The 23,673-nt window shown below is 38.3% G+C and overlaps 1 protein-coding gene across 18 annotated transcripts in view; it reads right to left on the reverse strand.

Moving 5' to 3' along the window:
- Positions 1-23,673, reverse strand: part of LOC105468948 (teneurin transmembrane protein 4) — a 3,228,145-nt gene that overhangs the window by 1,626,178 nt on the left and 1,578,294 nt on the right. For 2 of the 18 annotated variants that reach the window (XM_071075886.1, XM_071075893.1), the window contains one exon: positions 2,086-2,220. The exons of the other annotated variants lie outside the window; for them this stretch is intronic. The gene's annotated coding sequence lies outside the window, so the exon portion shown is untranslated. The remainder of the gene's footprint in view (positions 1-2,085; positions 2,221-23,673) is intronic. 18 annotated transcript variants of the gene reach the window in all.

The following is a 23,673-nucleotide window of genomic DNA, read 5'->3' on the forward strand; positions in this document are numbered from 1 at the left end:
ACAAGGAGTTACAAAATACTGCTCAAAGAAATCAGAGATGACACAAAAAAAGGAGAAAACATTCCCTGTTCATGAATAGGAAGAATCAATATTGCTAAAATGGCCATACTGCCCAAAGCTATTTATAGATTCAGTGCTTTTCTTATCAAACTGCCTTTGAGATTCTTCACAGAACTACAAAAAATTATTTTAAAATTCATATGGAATCAAAAAACAGCCAAAATAGCAAAGGCAATCCTAAGCAAAAAGACCAAAGCTGGAGGCATCATGTAACCCAACTTCAAACTATACTGCAGGACTACAGTAACCAAAACAGCATGGTACTGGTACAAAAACAGACACAGACCAATGGAACAGAATAAAGAGCACAGAAATAAGGCCACACATCTGCAACCCTCTGATGTTTGACAAACCTGACAAAAACAAGCAATGGGGAAAAGATTCCCTATTTAATAAATGGTGCTGGGATAACTGGCTAGCCATAGGAAGCAGATTGAAACTGGACTTCTTCTGTACACTATATACAAAAATCAACTTAAGATGAATTAAAGACTTACATGTAAAACCCCAAACTATAAAAACCCTGGAAGACATCCTAGGCAAAACCATTCTAGCCATAGGAATGAGCAAAGTTTTTGTGACAAAGATGCCAAAAGCAATTACAACAAAAGCAAAAATTGACAAATGAAATCTAATTAAACTAAAGAGTGTCTGCACAGCAAAAGAAACTATCAATGCAGTATGCAGGCAATGTACAGAATGGGAGAAATATTTGCTAACTATGTATCTATCAAAAGTCTAATATCCAGCATCTGTAAGAAATTTAAATTTATGAGAAAAAACAAACAACCCCATTAAAAAGTGAGTAAAGGGCATGAACAGACACCTTTCAAAAGAAGATATACATGTGACCAACAGGTATATGAAATAATGCTCAACACATTGATTATTACAGAAATGCAAATCAAAACCACAATGAGATATCTCACGCCAGTCAGAACAGCTATTTAAAAAAAAAAGAAAAAGAAAAAAGGTGCTGGCAAGGCTGTGGATACAAAGGAATGCTTATACACTGTTGGTAGCAGTGTAAATTAGTTTAACCATTGTGGAAAACAGTGTGGTGACTCCTCAAAGGCCTAAAAACAGAACTACCATTTGACCCAGCAATCTCATACTGAGTATATACTCCAAATAATATAAATAGTTTTATCATAAAGACACACGCATGCGTAGGTTTATTGCAGCACTATTCACAATAGCAAAAATACAGAATCAACCTAAATGCCCATCAATGGTAGACTTGATATAGGAAATGTGGTACATATATACTTTGGAATACTATACAGCTATAAAAAACAATGAGATCATGTCACTTGTAGAAATGGATGGAGCTGCAGGCCATTATCCTTAACAAACTAATTCATGAATAGAAAACCAAATACTGTATGTTCTCACTTATAATTGGGAGCTAAGTGATGAGAGCACATGGACACATAGAGGAAATAGGGCCTATCAGAGAGAGGATCTGGGACGAGAAAGAGAGGATCAGGAAAAATAACTAGTGAGTTCCAAGCTTAATACCTGGGTGACAAAATTATCTGTACAACAAACCCCCATGACAGATTTACCTATATAAGAAACCTGCACATATACCCCTGAAATTAAAATAAAAATTAAAAACAAGAGAATAGAACAATGGGTTATCAGAGGCTAGAGAGGGTAGAAAGGATCAGGGGATTGTGAGATGGTGGTCAATTAGTACAAAGTTAGAAGAGTTACATAGGAAAAACAAGTCCAAGTGTTCCATTGCACTGTACAATGGCTAAAGTTAATAATAATTATTTTATATTTCAAAATAGTAATAGCTAGAAAAGAGGATTCTGAGGTTTCTCGACAAAGAATAAATGTTTGAGGTGATGGATATGCTAATTACTGTGATTTGATCATTACACAATGTATACATGTATCAAAATATCACACTGTACCCCATAAGTATGTACAATTATTATATCTCAATTAAAATATAATAACACTTAAAAAACTAAGATTTTCTGGTGAGGGTAGAAAATTATACGGTTGCCTTACCATCAATTCTGCAGACATGACTTGTGTGACTTCCTCTTGGCCGTTAGCGATGTTGTGGGAGTTCAGACTGACCTAGAGGAACAGACCTCAAGCTCCAGAAAGCAGTTTCCAGCCACTCTCCATGGGGTGGGCAGTCTATTGACCAGGAGAAAATTTTCATATTAGGTTGGGAAAATAATTTTGTTTTAGTAGCCAACAATTTATTTCAGTACAGAGGAAAGGCTTCTGAGGAGAAGATTAACCTGCTTCTGAGCCCTGAAACTTATTTCAATTTATTCAATTATTAAGATTTTCTCCTCACCAATAGACTGCCCACCCCATGGCAAGTGGCTGGCAACTGCTTTTTGGAGCTTGAGGTCTGTGCCTCTAGGTCAGTCTGAACTCCCACAACATTGCTAAAGGCTGAGGGGAAGTCACACAAGTCATATCTGCAGAAATGATAATAGGGCAACCATATAATTTGCCACCCACACCAGGAAATTTTAATTTTTTAAAAGTTTTATTGTATTTGAATTGAGATATAATAATAGTACATATTTATGGGGTACAGTGTGATATTTTGATACATGTATACATTGTGTAATGATCACATCAGAGTAATAGCATATCCATCACCTCATTCATTAATTTAATTCACATTTAATTAATTTAGTTCACAAAAACAGTAACAGATGTATATATCTCTCTCTCCTTTCCTCTCTCTCTCTCTCTCTCTGTCTCTGTGTGTGTGTGTGTGTGTGTGATGTGTGTGTGTGTGTGTGTGTGGTGAGAAGAGAGGGAAAGAGTCAGAGACAGAGACAAAAGAAAGATTTATAAAGCAAATATGTCAAAATGATTAACAATTAATGAAGTATTATTTTTCAACTATTTTTGTAGATTTGAATACTTTCAAAATATAAAACAAAAAGTAAGCAACTAAAAACATAATTGGGATAACATTCCTTGTGTTTGGGCAGCGAAGTCAGTGGGGTGCTACCATTCGAATGAAGATGGTTAGAAGTTAACGAAATTGCACTTTATGATGACAGCCTAGTAAACCCATGTGCCCATCACATCTGTAAAGCACTGACCCATAAAGAGCTACACAAGGAACACTAACTTTTTAGGAGCTTGCCTGTTCTTTAACACCCAAATGGCTGCTAAAGCGTCATGGACGGCCATCTCCACATCTGCAGGCTTGAATCCAACTCTCTATTTTCTCAACCTGCTCTACCTAACATATGAAACATTGAAACTCATTTTTATCTGACTCCTCAAAGCCTATTGTACATCATCAGGTTAGACTTCCTGTTAAGGACATACTAGCCATAATTATACTTAAGTCTGATATATATTTTTTAAAAAGTTAAATGATACAGAATATAGATTCAGGCATTTCCACTAGAGTTTGAGAGGTCTGGGAGAAGATTTAGGTTTCCTGTGCTTTGTGCTTCGGGAGTTAAAAGAGTGCTCAAAACTTGTCCTTACAGTCCTTCACTATAGGACTGATTGCTAGGATAAGAGTCAGGAAGTCATATAGGAAAATCATTTAAGCTTGGAACCTCAGATGAGTCTGTTCTGGCTCACAAGAAGGAGTAAGGCTGAGTCCTCTTTTGGCTAGGGATACATGAGGAACAAAAGGGTTCAGGATCACCATGGGCCCCACCAGAGGAATGTAGAGGAGAGGGATGGAACTATGGTGCATGCTAGCTTCATGGACTACAGAAAGCATCCTAAATGAGGCATTGAAATTTATTAGCAAAGACCATTTGGTTTGAAACTCCTCACTCCTTCCTATCTTACTCCATTATGAGGCAATGGAACACAGAGTAATATAGAGCAGAAAACAGCCAACTTATCTAAATGTTAATGACAATAATCACTGACCTGGAGAAAATCTTTTAGTTCAACTGAAATATATCACAAACATCATTGGGAGGATCTGTTGGGGTTAGTGGTTATCCTAGCAATGAGGGGCCTTTATCAGGACTAGCATGACTTTCCAGAAGAGAATTAACACTCAGCTGGGCTGGTGATGAGTTGGTAGCATGGGACTGCTTAACTAGGTGGTGAGGGAGAGAGGGAGGGATGCACTGTGAAGGTCATGATGACAAAATCTGAAAAAAAAAAAAGCAAGGCTCTGTAAACTATGAGTATTATGATGAGTCCAGACTATGTCCTTGACTGTCATTGGCCCATTTCCCATTTATTGTGCAAGACCTACCCAGCTGACAAACAGTGAACTTGTTTGAGACGTTTTTATTGATTGTAAAAAGGTGAGAGTACAAAGAGAAAACAATGGACCCTGTGAGGAGAAAGACAGATGTACAGCTAGCCATCCTGAGATCAAGAAAATACCCTGGGATCTAATGTGACAGGAACATTTACAGGCGATCCCTACAAAAAAAGATCCTCAAAGTGTGCTCTCTGGACTAGCAGCGCCAGTATCACCTGCAAACTTGTCAGAAATGCATTGTCTCAGTCCTGGACTTTGAGAGTAGGGTCCAGCCATTTATGCTTAATAGGCCTTCCACATGATTTGGATGTACTCTAGAGTCTGAGAACCATGAGTTAGATGCAACTTCTTCTAACTTCCTATTAAGAGCCAAAGGTGATATCAAATCCTGAGGTTTAGAGAGATCAAAAGAGAACACAGGGACTAATACAAAAATAGATCTTACTCCCAAGGATCTTTCAGGAAGGAGTCAGAGGTACAAGAAAGGATAAGGAAAACATAAAGTAAATGAGTGCTGAACAGAAGGCAATGCACCTGTTTCAGAAGAAAAAAAGCTCCTCTGGCAGGAGGACAATTCTACCTTTTGGTCCACAGTTCTTAGCAGCAGCTTCTGTCCTCAGAGGTACAAAATGACTGATGGAGCTCCAACCATCACAACCATATGGTGATTGATTTAAAGCTAGATCAACCCTAAGCAGAGTTGCAAAAGGTAAAGGTCAATGTGGCAGAAACTGCTCTACTCTATGTATTTTCTTCTTCTTCCTTGAAAAATTAAAAACCCAAATTAAAAAAAAAAAAACGCACACACACACACCCTCTTTCACTTTTTTTCCTCCCCAAGTAGCAATGTATTGCAGGAAAAGACCGCATTTTATTTCCCAGTCCCCTTACATGTAGGGATAGCCAATAACATGTAAACATGAGTGGTTAGGTAGAACATTGTAATAGCTTCTTAAAAGGAAACAGATAATATGTAGATTATTTCTGCTTCTTTCATACTTCTGTTTGAAATGTGCTTATGATGGTTGGAGCTCCATCAGTCATTTTGTATCTCTGAGGATAGAACTGCTGCTAAGAACTGTGGACCAAAAGGTAGAAAAGTTGGTGTGAAGTCAAAACAAGTTCTGGACTGTTTATCATCTGAACTTTTTGTTTTCATACTAGTACACTATAAATTTAAACCATTATAGTTAGATGTCTATTGCTATGAGCTAAAGACAATTTCCAACACATATATTCAGGAAGGTCATTCTGGAATGACAGAACAATGGAGTCAATGCACATAGCTGTGAATGTGCATGGCATGTCTGGAGAATGGTCATGAACTAAGGAGAACTGGAGAATGAGGTTTTGGAGAATAATTCACAGGAAGATAAAGCAGATTGGGATTTCTGGGACTGGCAGAAGAAGAAAACAGAAGAAATGATTTATCAGAAAGATGGAGCGTTCTCTATTTCTTAATGTATCTTTTCTACAGGTACCTAAACTCAAAGTAAATTTTTCATCCACCAACGTCTTCCTTCCCATGTGTGGTGCTCATTCTGTGAGGGGTCCCATCATTCATCCAGTTGCACAATGCAGAAAATGAGTAGTACACAAGATCCCACTCTTGTTCCCCAAAGCCCATGAGTCACCAGACCTCAACAAGTCATATTCTTAAAAAAGCTTGCTCATACCCCTCCCCTTTACCCATTTCTGTCATCAGCACCCAATTCCCATTTCATCTTCTCTCTTGCACATGCATCTGCTTTCTCTCTCTCTCTCTCTCTCTCTCTCTCTCTCTCTCTCTCTCTCTCTCTCTCTGCAGAGAAAGTGCAGCAACAGCTTATTTCATCTCTTTGTTTCCAAATTAATGGTTTCCACTCCATACCACACACTGTAACAAGGTAACATTTTAAAAGGTAAAATGATCACACTGGTTCGTTCTTTAAACTCTTCAATTCCAAGGTATTCTCTGCAGTGATGTTCCATAGGATTCAAATAGATGTTGAAAAGAAAAAAATAAATGTTTTTCTGTTTTAGAGACTTTTGAAAAATGTTGGACTTTAAGTTAAACAGCTTATTTACTCTTTAGCAGCTTTAATAAGCCAATGTGCAATGTGTACCTCCAAAAAATATACCAGGCATATTTGTCTTTGTAAGCGGTTGTAGAAGAGCACCTTGGGAAATTGACAACCAACAGTGTTAAGATAAAGCTCCTTAGCCTGAAAGTTAGATTGCCACCATCTAACCCCAGCTGGCATTGCCAGGCTTCTCCAACCCACCCCTGCCATGTTCCTAATACTGCAGCCACCTGTAGCCATTTCATTGCCTATAAAGCATTCTTGAAAATATCACTGTCCTTTTATTCGGCTGTCCCTGTTCTTGAAATGTCCTTCTCCAATCTGCATATATTGAAATTCTTCAACTGAAAAACAGCCCAAAAGTCAATTTCTCTTTGAAGAATTCCTAGATCCATTCCTAACAGTTCGAAGCAGAACTGTCACCTCCCTCCTTTTTCCTCAGATTTCTCTGTTTATGTTTCTCAGATAACTACTACATTATAAGAGAGTTAGTCATAGACAAGTATACTTAGTTTGCTTCTATAACTAGTCTAAAGCCATCTTGAAGTTGAGGAATTCACATTATCTATCTATCCACCCATGCATCCATTCATCCACAATGATGATTAATGTAGTACTCAAAACAAACATTCTGAATTTTGAAAAGGGCTATACGTAATAACCTGGAAAACTCTTATTTTATTACAAATCCAATTTAGGATAGACTTGTAAAAAGGTTCAGCAGATCTTTATTACTATATCTATTACAAAAATATAAGGCTAAATACTTAAGAAAATTTAACAAAGTTTCTATGGAATTAAAATACATCATTTCATCTTTTCTCTAATGTCTCATCTTCTCTCTAATGTCTCAGTCATATCACTCAACTGATTATTTAGCAAGATGCTCCCTCCACATGTAAGACTTCTTGAGAATACGGACCATAAGTCATTCGTGTTTCCATCATTAATGTCCCTCACTGTCTCTGTAACTAGCAGCCACTCATGTAATGTTGTTCTCTGGTCCTCAAACCTTAATTTGTCTTTCGTTTCTAAGTTAGGCTTATAACTCAATAACTTCAGAATCAATTTTGAGTAGCTACTACACCCAGTACCCTGTTTTACCATGTTTACATTATACCTTTGCAATCTGATAAAGATAAAAAGGAAGAGATTGGCAAAGGCTTTGCTATGGACTGAATGTTTCTGCCACTGCGCCCACCTCCTCCAAATATATATATATGTCGAAGCTAATCTGACTGTGATAGTACTTGGTGGTAGGGCTTTGGGGGAGTAGTTAGGTTGAGATGATGTTGTAAGGGTGAAGATCTGATGACGGGATTAATGCCTTTATAAAAGGAGAGATAGGAAGTTTCTTTCAGGGAAAAGGCATATGAGGGCATAAACGGGAAGAGAGCCCTCATCAAGAACCCAGTTAGACAGTCACATTCACATTAGAATTTCCAGTTTTCAGAACCATGAGAAAGAAGCCACTCAGTTTGGTTATAATGGCTACACACATCACAGTCTGTTTTAGTCAGTTGGGGCTACTGTAACAAATTACCATATGGTAATGGTAAGGAACCATTGCCTCCATGACTTAAACACCTCCCACCAGTGCCCCCACCCCCCACATCCAACATTGGGGATTACATTTCAACATCAGATTTGGAGGGGACAAATATCCATCACCATGCCACTCACACATGCTGATATGGTTAGGCTTTGTGTACCCATTAAAATTCCATCTTGAATTATAGTCCCTATTATCCCCACATGTTGCGGGACAGACCCAGTGGGAGGTAATTTAATCGTGGGGGCAGTTACCCTCATAGCGTTCTCGTGATAGTGACTTCTCATGAAACCTGATGGTTTTATAAGGGGCTTTTCCCCCTTTTGCTTGGCACGTCTCCTTGCTGCCTCCATGTGAAGAAGGATGTGTTTGCTTTCCCTTCCACCATGATTGTAAGTTTCCTAAGGCCTCCCCAGCCCTGTGGAACTGTGAATCAATTAGACCTCTTTCATCTACAAATTACCCAGTCTCGGTATGTCTTTATTAGCAGCATGAGAAGAAACTAATACAGTAAATTGGTACCAGGTAGTGGGGTGTTGCCATAAAAATACCCGAAAATGTGGAAGTGACTTTGGAATTGGGTAAGAGGTAGAGGTTGGAACAATTTGGAGGGCTCAGAAGAGGACAGGAAGATGTGGGAAAGTTTGGAATTTCCTAGAGACTTGTTGAATGGCTTTGACCAAAGTGCTGATAGTGATATGGATGGACAATGAAGTCCAGGCTGAGGTGGTCTTAGATAGAGATGAGGAACTTTGTTGGGAACTGGAGCAAAGGCCACCCTTGCTATGCAAAGAGACTGGTGGCATTTTGCCCCTGTCCTAGAGATCTGTAGAACTCTGAGCTTGAGAGAGATGATTTAGGGTATCTGGTGGAAGAAATTTCAAAGCGGCAAAGCATTCAAGAAGGAGCACAGCATAAAAGTTTAGAAAGTTTTCAGCCTGACTATGTCATAGAAAAGAAAACCTCATTTTCTGAGGAGACATTCAAGCTGGTTACAGAAATTTACGTAAGTAATGAGGAGCCAAATGTTAATCACCAACACATTGGGGAAAATGTCTCCAGGCCATTTTTCCCTAAGAGGGAAAAATCCTTTCATGGGCCAGACCCAGGACCCTCCTGCAGTCTCAGGACTTGGTGCCCCGTGTACCATCTGCTTCAGCTCCAGCCATGGCTAAAAGGGGCCAACATTCAGCTCAGCCCATTGCTTCAGAGAATACAAGCCCCAAGCCTTGGCCGCCTACACGTTGTGTTGAGCCTGCGGGTGCACAGAAGTCAAGAACTGAGGTTTGGGAACCTCCACCGAGATTTCAGAGGATGTATAGAAACACCTGGATGCCCAGACAGAAGTTTGATGCAGGGATGGAACCCTCGTGGAGAACCTCTGCTAGGTCAGTGAAGAAAGGAAGTTGTAGGGTCGAAGACCCCACACTGAGTCCCTACTGGGGCACTGCCTAGTGGAGGTGTGAGAAAAGGGCCACCATCCTCCAGACCCCAGAATGGTAGATCCACCAACAGCTTGCAATGTGTGCCTGGAAAGGATGCAGACATTCAACACCAGCCTGTGAAAGCAGCCAGGAGTGGGGGGCTGTACCCTGCAAAACCTCAGGGGTGGAGCTGCCCAAGGCTGTGGGAGTTCTCTTGCATCAGCATGATCTGGATGTGAGACATGGAGTCAAAGGAGATAATTTTGGAACTTTAAGGTTTAATGACTCCCCTACTGGATTTTGGTCTTGCATGGGGCCTGCAGCCCCTTTGTTTTGGCCAATTTCTCTCATTTGGAATGGACATATTTACCCAATGGCTGTATGCCCATTGTATCAGAAGTAACTACCTTGCTTTTGCTTTTATAGGCTCACAGATGGAAGGGACTTGCCTCGTCCCAGGTGAGACTTTGGACTTAGACCTTTGGGTTAATGCTGGAATGAGTTAAGACTCGGGGACTGTTGGAAGGGCATGATTGGGTTTAGAAATGTAAGGATATGAGATTTGGGATGGGCTGGGGCAGAATGATATGGTTGCACATTGTGTCCCTACTCAAGTCTCATCTTGAATTATAGTTCCCATAATCCCCACATGCCATGGGGAGGACCCAGTGGGAGGTAATTTAATAATGGGGGCAGTTACCCTCATGGTGGTCTCTTGATAGTCAGTGAGCTGTTGTGATATCTGATGGTGTTATAAGGGGCTTTCCCCTGTTTTGCTCGGCACTTCCCCTTGCTGCTGCCATGTAAAAAAGGATGTGTTTGCTTCTCCTATGCCATAATTGTAAGTTTCCCAAGGCCTCCCTGTGCAACTGTGAATCAATTGAAACTTTTTCCTTTATAAATTATCCAGTCTTGGGTGTTTTTATTAGCAGCATGGGAATTGACTGATACACACGCACACCCTGGAAGCATGAGGGAGTTAACCTGCCATGGAATAACCTTCAACCAGTGGGAGAAGGGGAACTGGTAGATGATGTATACTCTTCCTTTACTTCCCAGTTCATCATTCTGAGATGCTTTCTACACCATTTCTCAGAGGGCCAGAGTGGACTTCAGCTCAATTTTCCCACAGGGCAATCAGCTTAACACTACACACTCCTATTAGCTTTTGTTTCTCCCTCTTTCATTTCCCAGTACTCTACCCCTGTTCTCTGGGTCACTTCATAAAATTAGTGCTATGTGCAAGCCATTTCTCAGGCCCTGCATTTTTGGTGCTGTTAGTATAAGAATGAGCACCTAGGCCAACACCGTTATCCATCTCATCCAGCAAGCTGTCAGTTCCCAGAGGGAAAAATGCACATTTCCTTTATTTACACATCCCCAGCTCCAAGAACAAGACCTGGCATGGATTAAGTGCTCAAATATTGATTGAACTTATTGAACAAAACCTGTGAGGTCTATAAGAGCAGGAATCACATTTTTAATTCATTTATTCATTCAACAAATATTTGTTTATGTGCTTTCCATGTATCAGGCATTGACCTACTGGCTACAGGCAGAGGTAGTGAACCAAGTCTCAGCCCTCATGAACCTTATATCCTAGTAATGGAAGAAACACATCAATGTCTATGCAATACCTGGAATGCTAAAAATATACTGTGGAGAACATAAACGCAGGAGGGGCATCTAGGTAAGGGAGAATGCATTATTTTATTTAGGGTAGTTAGAGCAGGCCATACTTAGGGATTTAGGAATCTACAGCTAAGGTGACAGTAAGTCATATGAAGGGCTTGGGGAAAATTCAAGCAGAAAGAACTCAGAGCCTTGAGGCATTGGTAGCCCAAAGAAACCAGTAGGGTTGGAGCCGGATGAGCAGGAAAGGATAAGGAAGAGATTCAGAGGGGTGAGAAGTAGAAATGCTGAAGCACAGAGTGCTCTTCTGATAAGGTCTCATAAGAAGCAAATGCTGATACTATACTTCTTTTACGGTCTTGGACAACTATAAACACAGAAGTTACCTTAGACTTCTACTGTAAGTGAAATGAATGGATATTAGAGAAACCTGAGGAGAGGACTTCACATTTGAAGGGATTATTCTGTTGTGTTGAAGATAGAAGGAGGGAAAGTGGAAATAAGGAGACAGGTTAAGAGACTCTTCAACTGATCAAGGGAAAAATTCACATTGGCTTGATCCAGAATAGCGGAGGTAAACTTGATGAGAAGCAGATATATTTTACAGCAAGAAATACCAGGATTGACTGATGGATAGAATAAGAGAGAAAGAGAAGAACTGAGGATAATTCCAAAGAAACTGCATGAACTACTGGAATGATAAAGTTGGCATTTTCTAAGAGTGAATAGACAGTAGCATAGGTTAGGTTATGAGGTGGTAGGAGTAGGAAGTTCAATCCTCGGACTCCTAATTTTGAGAAGTCTATCAGACAGCCAATTGTAAAAGTGGTGATGTCAAATAAGCAGTTGAATGCACAAGTCTAGACTGCAGATGAGAGACCTCACTTAGACATATAAAACCACTTAGTGTTATAAATCCTATTTAAAACCATGTAATGGGATGACATCAGCTAGGGGAAAACACAGATGGAAAGTGGAATAAAATTGAGAAGTATGCCCTGAAACATTCCCATTTTTTGAGGTCTGGGGGATGATGATGAGGAGCAAGTGAAGGAGAAAGTGAATGAAGAAAAGAGCAGAGAGAAGGTTGAACTAGAAGACTAACAGAGGAAATGTTTCAAGGAGGAGAGAGGAATGGCCTGTGTCACCTGCTGCTGAGGATAAAGTAAGATGAGGACCAAGGAATGACCTTAGGGTTTATCAATATTGCAGTTATTGGCGACACTGGCAGGAACTATTTTGATGGAAAGGTGGAGACGGATATCTGATTGAAATGAGTCAAGAGAGAAAGGGAAGAGGGGGAATGTTTGGCCACGTCTTAATTATCTTTTTCCTTAGAGATATGGTATTTTTTATGTAGTGAATTATATGGATTATGAATTCTGTGTGACTCATGAATTCATCTAAGAGACAGGAGCTCATCTCTAAGATATCACATTACCCTCCATCATTTCCTGAGCTGTGAAATAATCAGTAGTTTAAAAATAATACTCTCCCCATGTCAACAATTATTCATTTGGTGCCCATTATATTTTTAACATAACCCTATAAGGAAAGTATATTTTTATCCCCATTCTATAGATGAGGAAACTAAGGCACCTAGAGCTTAAGTACTTTGCTCAAAGTCACATAACCAATATATACCACTGCCTTCCAAGGGAAGAGTAAGCATTAGGGATATTCAAGATTTCCATTTCTTGGTCTCTTGGGGCTACAATTTCATCTTTGCCAGCTTTCCTCTAATAGTGGGTTCAGGAGTAGGATAGCTTTCATTAAAGATCAAGGGATTTTCTGAACAGACCCCTGCAGAGATGAAAACCTTGGCTATTGCTACGAAATAAAAGATACAGCACATGCTCCTGCATCTGCCTTCACCTGGGTTTTCTGTAGGCTGTTGAATAATTTTTTTTCTCAGTGTTTCATCTGCACCTTTCTCTTAAAAGCTAAAATGAAAGTTCTCTTTGAGTAGAAAAAACAGTGTTATCTCTTTTATAAAGAATCTGTGTGTATACATAATGTTTCATGGCAAAGTAAAGAAAGCAGCAAAGAAGAGAATATTGAAGTAATGCAAAATACTTTGTCTTTTGAATTTGAATTCAACATTTCTGTCCCAGGAGATAATTTTTCTTTACTTCCTGATTCACTATTATTATACATTGTGCTGCTATATTATTTGCCTTTCCACTAGCTCCACATCATCCTATAAAAATAAATAATAAAACAGATATTATCTCAAACATGTCCTGGCCACATAAGATGGAGTAACATTTGGATTTAGGCAAACTGGATTTAATTTTCACCTTAATCATTGCTGTTGTATCTGAGTGGCTTTTGCTTGGTCTATCATAATAAACTAATTTCACAAAGAAAAACTGGAATAGAGAAGATCTATGGTATTCTGACCCCCTATTACTCATTTCCATCATCCTAGATCCCATTCTCTTTTTTTCTGGGCCACTGAAACAGTCTCTGAATTATTTTCTCCACATCAATTACTGTCTTCCTTTAATTCATTTCCTACACTATAGTCCAAGTGATATTTTTAAAACACAAAATTTGACCATGTTACTCTTCTCATCTCACACCAGTCAGAATGGCGATCATTAAAAAGTCAGGAAACAACAGGTGCTGGAGAGGATGTGGACAAATAGAAACACTTTTACACTGTTGGTGGGACTGTAAACTAGTTCAACCATTGTGGAAGACAGAGTGGCAATTCCTCAACGATCTAGAACTAGAAATACCATTTGACCCAGCCATCCCATTAATGGGTGTATACCCAAACGATTATAAATCATGCTGCTATAAAGACTCATGCACATGTATGTTTATTGTGATACTATTCACAACAGCAAAGACTTGGAACTAACCCAAATGTTCACCAATGATAGACTGGATTAAGAAAATGTGGCACATATACACCACGGAATACTATGAAGCCATAAAAAAGGTTGATTTCATGTCCTTTGTAGGGATATGGATGCAGCTGGAAAACATCATTCTCAGCAAACTATCGCAAGAAAAGAAAACCAAACATCACATGTTCTCACTCATAGGTGGGAATTGAACAATGAAAACACTTGGACACAGGAAGGAGAACATCACACACTGGGGCCTGTCATGGGGTGGGGGAGAGCGGGGAGGGATAGCATTAGGAGATATACCTAATGTAACTAATGAGTTAATGGGTGCAGCACACCAGCATGGCACATGTATACATCTGTAACAAACCTGCACATTGTGCACATGTACCCTAGAACTTAAAGTATAATAAAAAATAAAAATAAAATAAAATAAAAATTTAAAGACTTTAAAGATAGGTATGCATTGCACTCAAGACAAAGAACAAATTCTTTAAATTACTCATAATCCCATCAGATCTAGTCCCTGACTACTTCAACTGTTAATTATATACCATTCTCTCTATCTCCTTTTTAGGACTCTGTCCATACTGGCCATGTGTCTTTTCCAGCTTTTCATGCCGTTTGTTCTATCTGGAGAGCTTCCTGACACATTCCTCAGCCATTGATTAATTGCTACTCATCTTTTATGTAGAACTCAACTCAAATTCACTTCCAAAGGGTAATATTTTCTCATGCTCCCACAATCCCTCTAGAATAGGTCCATTTCCCTTGTGATAGGTTCTCATATAGTCTGTCCTTCTTTATAGAACTCATAAAAAGTGAAATTAAATATTTGCTATGTGATAATTTATCTGATGACTGTAATCTCTAATAGAAAGCAATCTTTGTAATGTAAAAACTATCATTTCTCATCACATAATTCTCTGTCTTGTATATCGTTCGCACTCAATAATTATTTAATGGATAAATTCAAGACTTTTCATTTTCTTTATCTGTGAAATGGAAGTGGTTCCTCTATTTCTACCTTGCAGGGGTCTTCTAGGGCCTAGAGATACTATACACCCTTTGCATGCATATTAGTCTGTTCTCATACTGCTATAAAGATCTTCTTTGACTGGGTAACTTATAAAGGAAAGAGGTTTAATTGATTCACAGTTCTGCATTGCTGGGGAGGCCTCGGGTAACTTACAACCATAGCAGAAGGCAAAGGAGAAGCAGACATCTTCTTCGCAGGGTGACAGGACAGAGTGAGTGCAAGCAGGGAAAATGCCAGACATTTATAAAACCTTCAGATCTCATGAGACTCACTCATTATCACCAGAACAGCATGGGGGAAACTGCCCCCATGATCCAATTACCTTCACCTGGTCCTGTCCTTGATACATGGGGATTATGGGGATTACAATTCAAGATGAGATTTGGGGTGGGGACACATCCAAACCATAACAGAAGATGTATGCTTAGTTCATAATGATGCATCCTTCTTTTAAAATTGTTTTCTCTTTCTCTTTATGAAATAGCTTTTCATGGAGGTAGATTTTCTGTAGCCTATGTGTACTGAGAATACAGCTGAGTGGACCTTAAACTGGGCCACTCAGGAGTCATTCATTAGGAGTTTTGAATTGAGCCTGTTACATGTCAATTTATTCTGGACTCATCTTTGAATGGAGGGATACACAAAACAAACAAAACCAAAAGCAAAGCAAAAGAAAACAAAAACCCACACAGACACAACAATAATAGCATCAACAGAAACCTAAACTAAAATTAGAGCAGTAAACGGTGGATATTTTCTACTCTTTGGTCAAATGTATAAGAATTTGGACCAGGTGGCAGATAAAGTTAACATGCAACAAATAAATAAATAAATAAAAACAATGGCACAGATGTGCAGAGAGATAATGAGACAGAATTGGAGAAAAAAAGACTGCGTTCCATATACTTTCCCCGCTCCTGATTCTGCTGCTTTTGTGAGACTTGGCTGCCTGGTGCCCTTGAGCTGGTTTCACAAGATAGCTCTGTATCCTTTATAATGAATTCTTCCCTTCCCTGCATAAGTCAACTTCTCAGTGTCTACTGCTGTAATTAAAGATTTCTAACTAAAATAATATTTGAAAATACAGAACCTAGTAGGTACTCTATAAATGATAATTGGTATAAGTGTACTTACCTCAAATGCTGCTATTAAATGACACTTGTACTGGCTGAAATTTATTAAATATATTCTACTTGATTGGTACAAGGACTCTTTCATATAACTCAAATCTTTACAAAATTTTTGTTAAATAGACTGCTAGGTGCTTTTCATATTGCATTTAAATTTGTTCTATATGTACCTGGGTTCTTTACCATATGCAAACACGGCAATGGGTGAGCCTCTGCTATTATTTATTTTTTATCACTAGCACAACAGCTCCTGGCATATTAATGTGCCTGAAGACATGTTTGTTGACTGAATAACTGATTGGCCTGTAAGTTTCTAAATCTCTCCGAGTCATGGTTTTCTTACTTTAAACTAGGATATTTACACCTATCACAAAGAATTAGAGCAAAAATTAGATGATAGATGTATAAGTCATTAGAAAACATCAAAATAAAATATGAATTGCCATTAGTACTCTTGTAGTTTGGCAGGGTACTGCCATCAACACTATCTTGCACATGAGAATCCTGAGGCTAGAATGGTCATATGGTATGCCCAAAGTTAACAAGTGTTAAATAGTAAATAGATCGTTGAAAAAACAAACAAACAAACAAAACCCATATCCTCATATATCAGGTATGGTTTATACAAAATAGACCTGAAGCAAAATCTATTTTTGAGGAGGAAACAGATTGTATTAGTTAATGAAAGCAGAATCTATTAATCAGTGACACTGAAAAAAAAAAACAGACAAAATAAAATGGCCAAGGATCTTACAGAATGAGATGAGCAAATAACAGACAAGCCATTCAACTAAAAGGAAAAAAATCTCCAAATGAGGCTGAGTTGTATCACCAGCACTCCCAGATGCCTCAGTTATGGGATTCCACCTCATCATGACACTATCACAAGATAAGCCTCTGGGTGACATGTGGTCTCAGTATGTACACCTAGAGGGACAGTCTGGACATGAACTGGGATAAATTTTACACAAAAGTAAAATGATGTTTTGATAAAAAGGAGAGGAACTGAGTTGCTGAGCCTATGATATGAAGAACCTTCTAGCTCTTAAGACTCGTTCAGTGGCTCATTAATATATTCTTAGTCAATATAAATAAAGTAAATTATTTGAGTACTTGTGGCCTCACTTCATCTACCTCGTGGCCACCCACTGGTTAATTATTATATCTTCTTGAGTGTATAAAATAATATCTCAAAATTAGCCTGCCAAAAACTTATTTCTTGATCATTACCACTTTCCACCAAAACACAACAAAACAAAACTATACATCCTACCTTCCCTGCAGGCTTCCCCGTGTCAGCACTGATATCCTTATCTTTCTGGTGAATAAAATCAAGATCTTCCTTGATGTTTCTATTCCTCTAATACACATAGTCAATCTATCATCAAATTTTGTTGGCTTAATCTTTAAAATATGGCCACTTCTCAATAATTTACCATTACCACCCTGGCCTAAGTTGCTATCATCTTTTTGGCTGGAGGAGGCAGTAGACTTTTACTGGTCTTTTGGTTTCTTCCTTACCTCAATTCAGTCTGTTTTAAATATAACAGCAAGACTGACCTTAAAAACTTTACTGGACACTCACTTTTTACAGTATTTTTCCTCTGTATTAGAGTTCTCCTGAGAGACAGAATTAACAGGAAAGGAGACTAGATAGATGATAAACAGACAGACAGACAGACAGAGAGATGGGAGGGGATTTATTAGGGGAATTGGCTTATGTGATTATAGAGGCTGAAAAATCCCATGATAGGTTGTCTTCAAGTGAGAAATATTGGGATGTCAGTAGTGTGAGTCAATCCAAATCCAAAAACCTCAGAATCAGGGAGGCCAAGGTGTATAATCCTCAGTCCAAGGCCAAGGGCCTAAAAACTCAGGGGAAAGGGGTTGCTGATATAAATTTTGGTGTCCCAAGACTGGAGAGCCTGGGATCCTAGTATTCAAGGGTGGAGGAGAAGAGTAGGTTTCAGCTCCAGAAGAGAGAAAGCAATTCACCTTTCCTCTGCTTGTTCTATCCAAGCCCCTCAGCCCATCTGATGGTCCTTGTCAATATGGAGGGCAGACATTTCCCACTTAGTCCACTCAGACTCTCACACCAATCTCCTCTGGAAATACCCTCACTGATACACCAGAAAATAATACTTTACTCATTATCTAGGTATTCCTTAATCCAATCAAGTGGATATCTAAAATGAACCATCACATCAACTCTTTTAGGAAAAAATTCCAAAATTATGACAATGATCTACAAGATGTAACAAAATCTACTCAAACACAGCCTACACATAAATATTGAAATAATATGATGGGTCTCCATCTCTATTCATTATCTTATAAGAATATCTTCAACATACTTATTTTTATTTAAGAAATAACACATAAAATGAATTATACATAAGTGCTGTATTCTAGTTAATAAAGTTATTTCACTTGGGATCCACCGTTCTAAAATCACTGTGCCTGTATACTGGAATTAAACATTTAAGTAAATGGATTCCAAAGAGTGGGAGCTGGGTTTCTCACTGTTAGAGTGGGGGGCCACAAATAAGCAAAAGTAGGAGGCTAAAGTGATATATGTGGCAATGCATTAGAGTTTGAGGCATCAGTATAAACTTACGTTTAGCTATGGATAATATAAGTAGTTACATATGGAAATATTTACAGATACATAGCTCAATAGACACACATATATTTATATATTTGCTTTGTTAGCTGGAAAAGTCTAGAAGCAATGACATCTCAGTAACAAGCATACCAAGTGCTCAGATCCCAGTTTATAAAACTATTTCTCCAATAAAAGGAATCAGAACCCTTTGGAGGAATAACCAACTCTATGCCTGTGGCTGGAAATATACAAAATGAGCTTAGGGCATCTTGTAGAACCAGAAAGGAAGTGCTCAAACACACACACACACACACACACACGCACACACACACACACACACCCCTTGCACTCTGCACTGGCAGGATATGTCAAAGGACACAAGAGTCAATTCACAGGTCTCTCAATGGCCTAAGTGAGAACAATCTGAGCAAGAAAACAAATATAAAGTAGTGTTGGATAATCCAGAGTTTAAAATAAATATCCATAATCCTATAACACTATAAATAAGTGATTTGTAAGTAAGAAGAAATATGCCCCTCTTATATAGAACTTCATATAATTTATGCAAATGTTGGACCCTAAAGGAGGTGGAGCAAAACCCCCAATTCCTTAGTGTGGGCTGTGTATACAATTTCCTTCCAATAAGTATAATATGAAAAGGGGTGGGGAAGAATAACTTGATGATAGAGAAACCTAACAATTCTATTTCATCTGGGTGATCAAGGTTAGCATCAACAGTAATAAGTTATGTTGATATTATATGCTCTGGGCATAATATGGTGAAAATAGCACTTTACCTCTGTGCTTCCTTCTCCAAACCCAAAACCTCAATCTAATTATGAGAAAACATCAGACAAATGCTGACTGAGGGATATTCTACAAAACATCTGACCAGAATTTCTCAAACCTGTCAAGATTTCCCAAGTTTGAGAAACTGTCTTAGCCAAGAGGAAACTAAAGAAACATGATGAGTAAATGTGCTGCTGGATGAGATTCTAGAACAGAAAAAGGACATTAAGTAAACAAACTCACTCTCACACTAAGTTAACCTGAATAAAGTATGGACTTTATTTAACACTAATATATTAATATTGGTTCATTAATTGTGACAAATGTACCATACTAAAAATCAGATTTTAATAATAGAGGGAACTAGGTGCGGGGTGTATAGGAACTCTCTGTACTTTTCAGCAAATACAAAATTATTATAAAATAACAAAGTTTAAAAAAAACAGCATGCAAAGTGGTTCTACTTACTAAAATTCTCTATCATTGTTTATACATACATAGATATCTTAAAAGATGTTCTTGAAAATATTAACAATGATGTGAATTGGTAAACTGTTTCCTTAAATGATTTATCTGTTCTGTTTTTATTTTCACTTTTATTTTTATTTTATAGAGATGAGGTCTCACTTTGTTGCCCAGGCTGGTCTTGAACTTCTGGGCTCAAGCAATCTTCCCACCTTATCCTCCCCCTAATGCTGGTATTATAGATGTGAGCCACCACACCTTTCAATTAATAAATAATAATAAATAAACACTTTTTAAGTGTTATTAATACATGTATTATTTTATTTAAAAGCTATATATTATCTATCTATCTATCTATCTATCTATCTATCTATCTATCTATCTATCTATCTATGAAAAGAAGGGCCATGTCCTTGGGGCCTCCTACCACTTTACTCCTACAAAGTATTTTTCTTTCTTATTAATAAGAATAAGCCCCTACTTTCCTTGCAGAAGGCTGTAGAAACATCTCCAGCAAGCAGCACATTTTGGTCTGATAACAAACTCCCAGCTTTAATTTTTTTTTCTTTCCTTTGGGGCAGTTTCTAACAGTTTGAGAGAGCTAATCAAATTAATTGTTGAATCTTGATGACCAGAGCTTCACATGCCAAGCATTTTCTCCCAAACTGGTTATTTAGAGTCCAATGAAGCTGGGAATAAATATATAAAGCTAAGTAACTTAGGGAGATTGAAGAATTTTCAGAAAATTTCTTTCACTTGGAAGCATGAAATTACATGCACTATAGTGGAATGAAATCAAATCAATCAGCAGCTCAGAATCTCCCAGCTCTACAATCAGCAGGAGCTCAGAAGCTGCTCACTGGGAGGGAAGCTGAGGTTTGGTGGAATACAAAGAGACTGAGACCTTGTTACCTGGGAGATCTAGCTTTTGTTACTGATGAGAGGTGTGCGTAGGAGAATGCAGGTTGATCAGAGGAAAGGTGGAGATGCAGGATGATTGCCCTAACACCTAAGTAACCAGAACGACTTCCTGCCAGAGTCATTATTCATTTCCTTAGATAAAGTCCAAACTCCTTAGAATAGAATATAATTTTCTTGGGGACCTAATCCTTACCTCCTTCTTAAGCCTATTTTAATCACTTCCTCCCTTACACCCGCATTTAGCCATATCAGCCAGATCCTTCTTACAGACTTGTGAATGACCAAGCTCTTTTGGGCCTCCCTGCCTTTGCACCAGCATGCCCAGAACACCCACAATGCCTGTTCTCGTCCTCATCACCTGGCACATTCTGAGATTTTACCTCCTCCAAAGCAATCTCTCCAATGCCCTCATTTTAAGAAAGTATCCAGGTCTGCCCTCACGAAACATAGTGCATTAAGATCTGTTATAGCACATACCATATCAGATTTCCTGGTCTTTTCACAGGCCTGAGAACTTTTTGAAAATACAGACTTTACCCTCTACTAGGGTATCCTGAGTATGTAACATAGTATCCAACACTTAAGTAGGTGCTTAAAAACTGTTTGTGAATGAGGAATGAACAAATGAATTTGGCAGCTTATGAAAAAATGTTAGAATTTGGAGTAAGTTACTTAAAATGCGCGTGTACACACACACACACACACACACACACACACACACACACACACACACGGTGAGGATTTCAAACATTCAGAAAACCTTGCTGAAAGGCATCCACAAAAGCAGAACACTGCAGCCTGAAATGAATACAAAACTTAACCCGAAAGGAAACATAAGAAATCTTTCTAAAGTTAACCTATTACAAATGCCAGGTTTTCTAATATTGTTTTCTATGATTTGCAAAAAAACAAACAAACAAACAAACAAACAAAAAACCAGAAAAAAAGTCCCCTCTGTACCAGGGTAGAAACAGAGGCAGAGGACATTCACAAACACCATAAATCAGCCGAAGTCTCTCATAATCAGGTGGGTGTCTGTCTAAGAGAATGTCTCCTGGAGTGCATCAGTAATTAGGGAGCTAATGGAAAATTACCAACCAACAAAATCTATGACCGTTCCGAGGACAATGGAATCACAGGCTTACAGTACCACAAGTTTATTAAGAACAAATCATGCCCGAACATTTTGATAGCTTTTTTGATAGTGGCTGGCCAATTCCTGCCACACTTGCTCCATTGCCTCTACATTGCCTTCTAAATCAATTTAAAATGCCTTCTTTTGAGTTGACCTTCAAGGCTCTCCAATATTTGGTTTATTGCTTTGCTTTTCTCTCCCCTCTCTCTAATTCTCACATTGGCATCCCTCCTGGCTTTTGTCTTTGATCGCCTGCTCTGACTTTGTGTTGACTGTCACATAACTGTGGCTTTGCACGTGTTATCTGTTCTACTCCAAAAGTCTGTCCCTTCTTTAGCCTACCTAGTAAAGTTCTACACATCCCTCAAAGATACTGTCAGGAACCTATGCTGTCCAGGCCAGCTTCCAACATCAGAGGTGGTAAATCATTCCTTCATATTCCCTTGTACATGCATCCGTTGCTATATGTAATTTATGTTTTACTTGTGTATTTTCCCTATTATGTTGTGAACAGAGGCACCGGAATGAAAATTTCTCTAGGGCAGCAATTTCTGTCTGTTATATTCACTGATGTTGCTTAAGCACTGAGAACACACACACCTTTCTTCACCGGGCCCTTGACAGTCACATGCACACACACTTTGATAAATAAATAAGTTCCCCAATAGTAAGACTGTATCTTATGTAAAATCATAACAGATGGCCTAACATATAATAGCTGCTCAGTGAATGACCCTTTATTGATGGAACGGTGAAGAATGGAAAGAAACAAATATAAATAAACTCACTCAGTTCTCTAACAGCGTTTACCAACTCTTGTTATGATACAAATCCCCTACCTTACTAAAACTCCATTTGAATAATCATCATTTCTAGAAAATACTTCTGGATACTCTTAGCTTTATTCCATTTTTCCATTTGTTGATATAGTAAACAAAATGAAAATTAAAATAGCTTAGAGTTATTTAGACCTATGTAATCAGTACTGTGACTTTATAAGAATAATTAATTTAATCTTTATAATCATAACCTTGAGGTGGGTAATTTTGTTAAATTTAACTTTATTTTTAGATAATTACATATTCATATTCAGTTGTAAGACATAATTCTGAGATTCCTGTATCTCTCATCCAATTTTCTTCAATGGCAGCATCTTGCAAAACTGTAATACAAAGTCTCAACCAGGATATTGACATTGATACAGCCCAAATATAGGACATCTCTATCATCACAAGGATCTCTCATGTTGTCCTTTTATAACCGTACCAAATTCCTTCCTGCCAGCCTCTTCCTAGCCACTGGAAAACACTAATACTAACTTTTCCTTCATTTCTGTTGTTTTCCATCAGAATATGATGTGAATGGAATCATAAGGCATGTGACGTTTGTGACTGGCTATTTTCACTCAGCACATTCTCTAGAACTTCATGCAGATTGTTGTGTGCCTCTCTCACAGTTTCTTCTTTTTAATAGCTGAGTATTATGTCATAGTACAGATGTTCCACAGTCTGTTTAACCATTTAACCATTGAAGGACATCCAGTTTTTGACTGTTAGGAACAATGCTGCTATATGTACAGGTTTTTGTGTGAATATAAGTTTTTATTCCTCTTGGATAAGCCTCCAGGAGTGTAATTGCTGGGCTAAATTATAGAAGCATGTTGAGTTTCTTTTTTAAAGAAATGGTTCTCCTGAGTGACTGTGCATTTCCCATTTCTACCAGTAATGTGTCAGTAATCCAGTTTCTTCACATCTTCT

The sequence above is a fragment of the Macaca nemestrina genome, chromosome 12 (genome assembly GCF_043159975.1).
Source record: "Macaca nemestrina isolate mMacNem1 chromosome 12, mMacNem.hap1, whole genome shotgun sequence".
Taxonomy (NCBI): domain Eukaryota; kingdom Metazoa; phylum Chordata; class Mammalia; order Primates; family Cercopithecidae; genus Macaca; species Macaca nemestrina.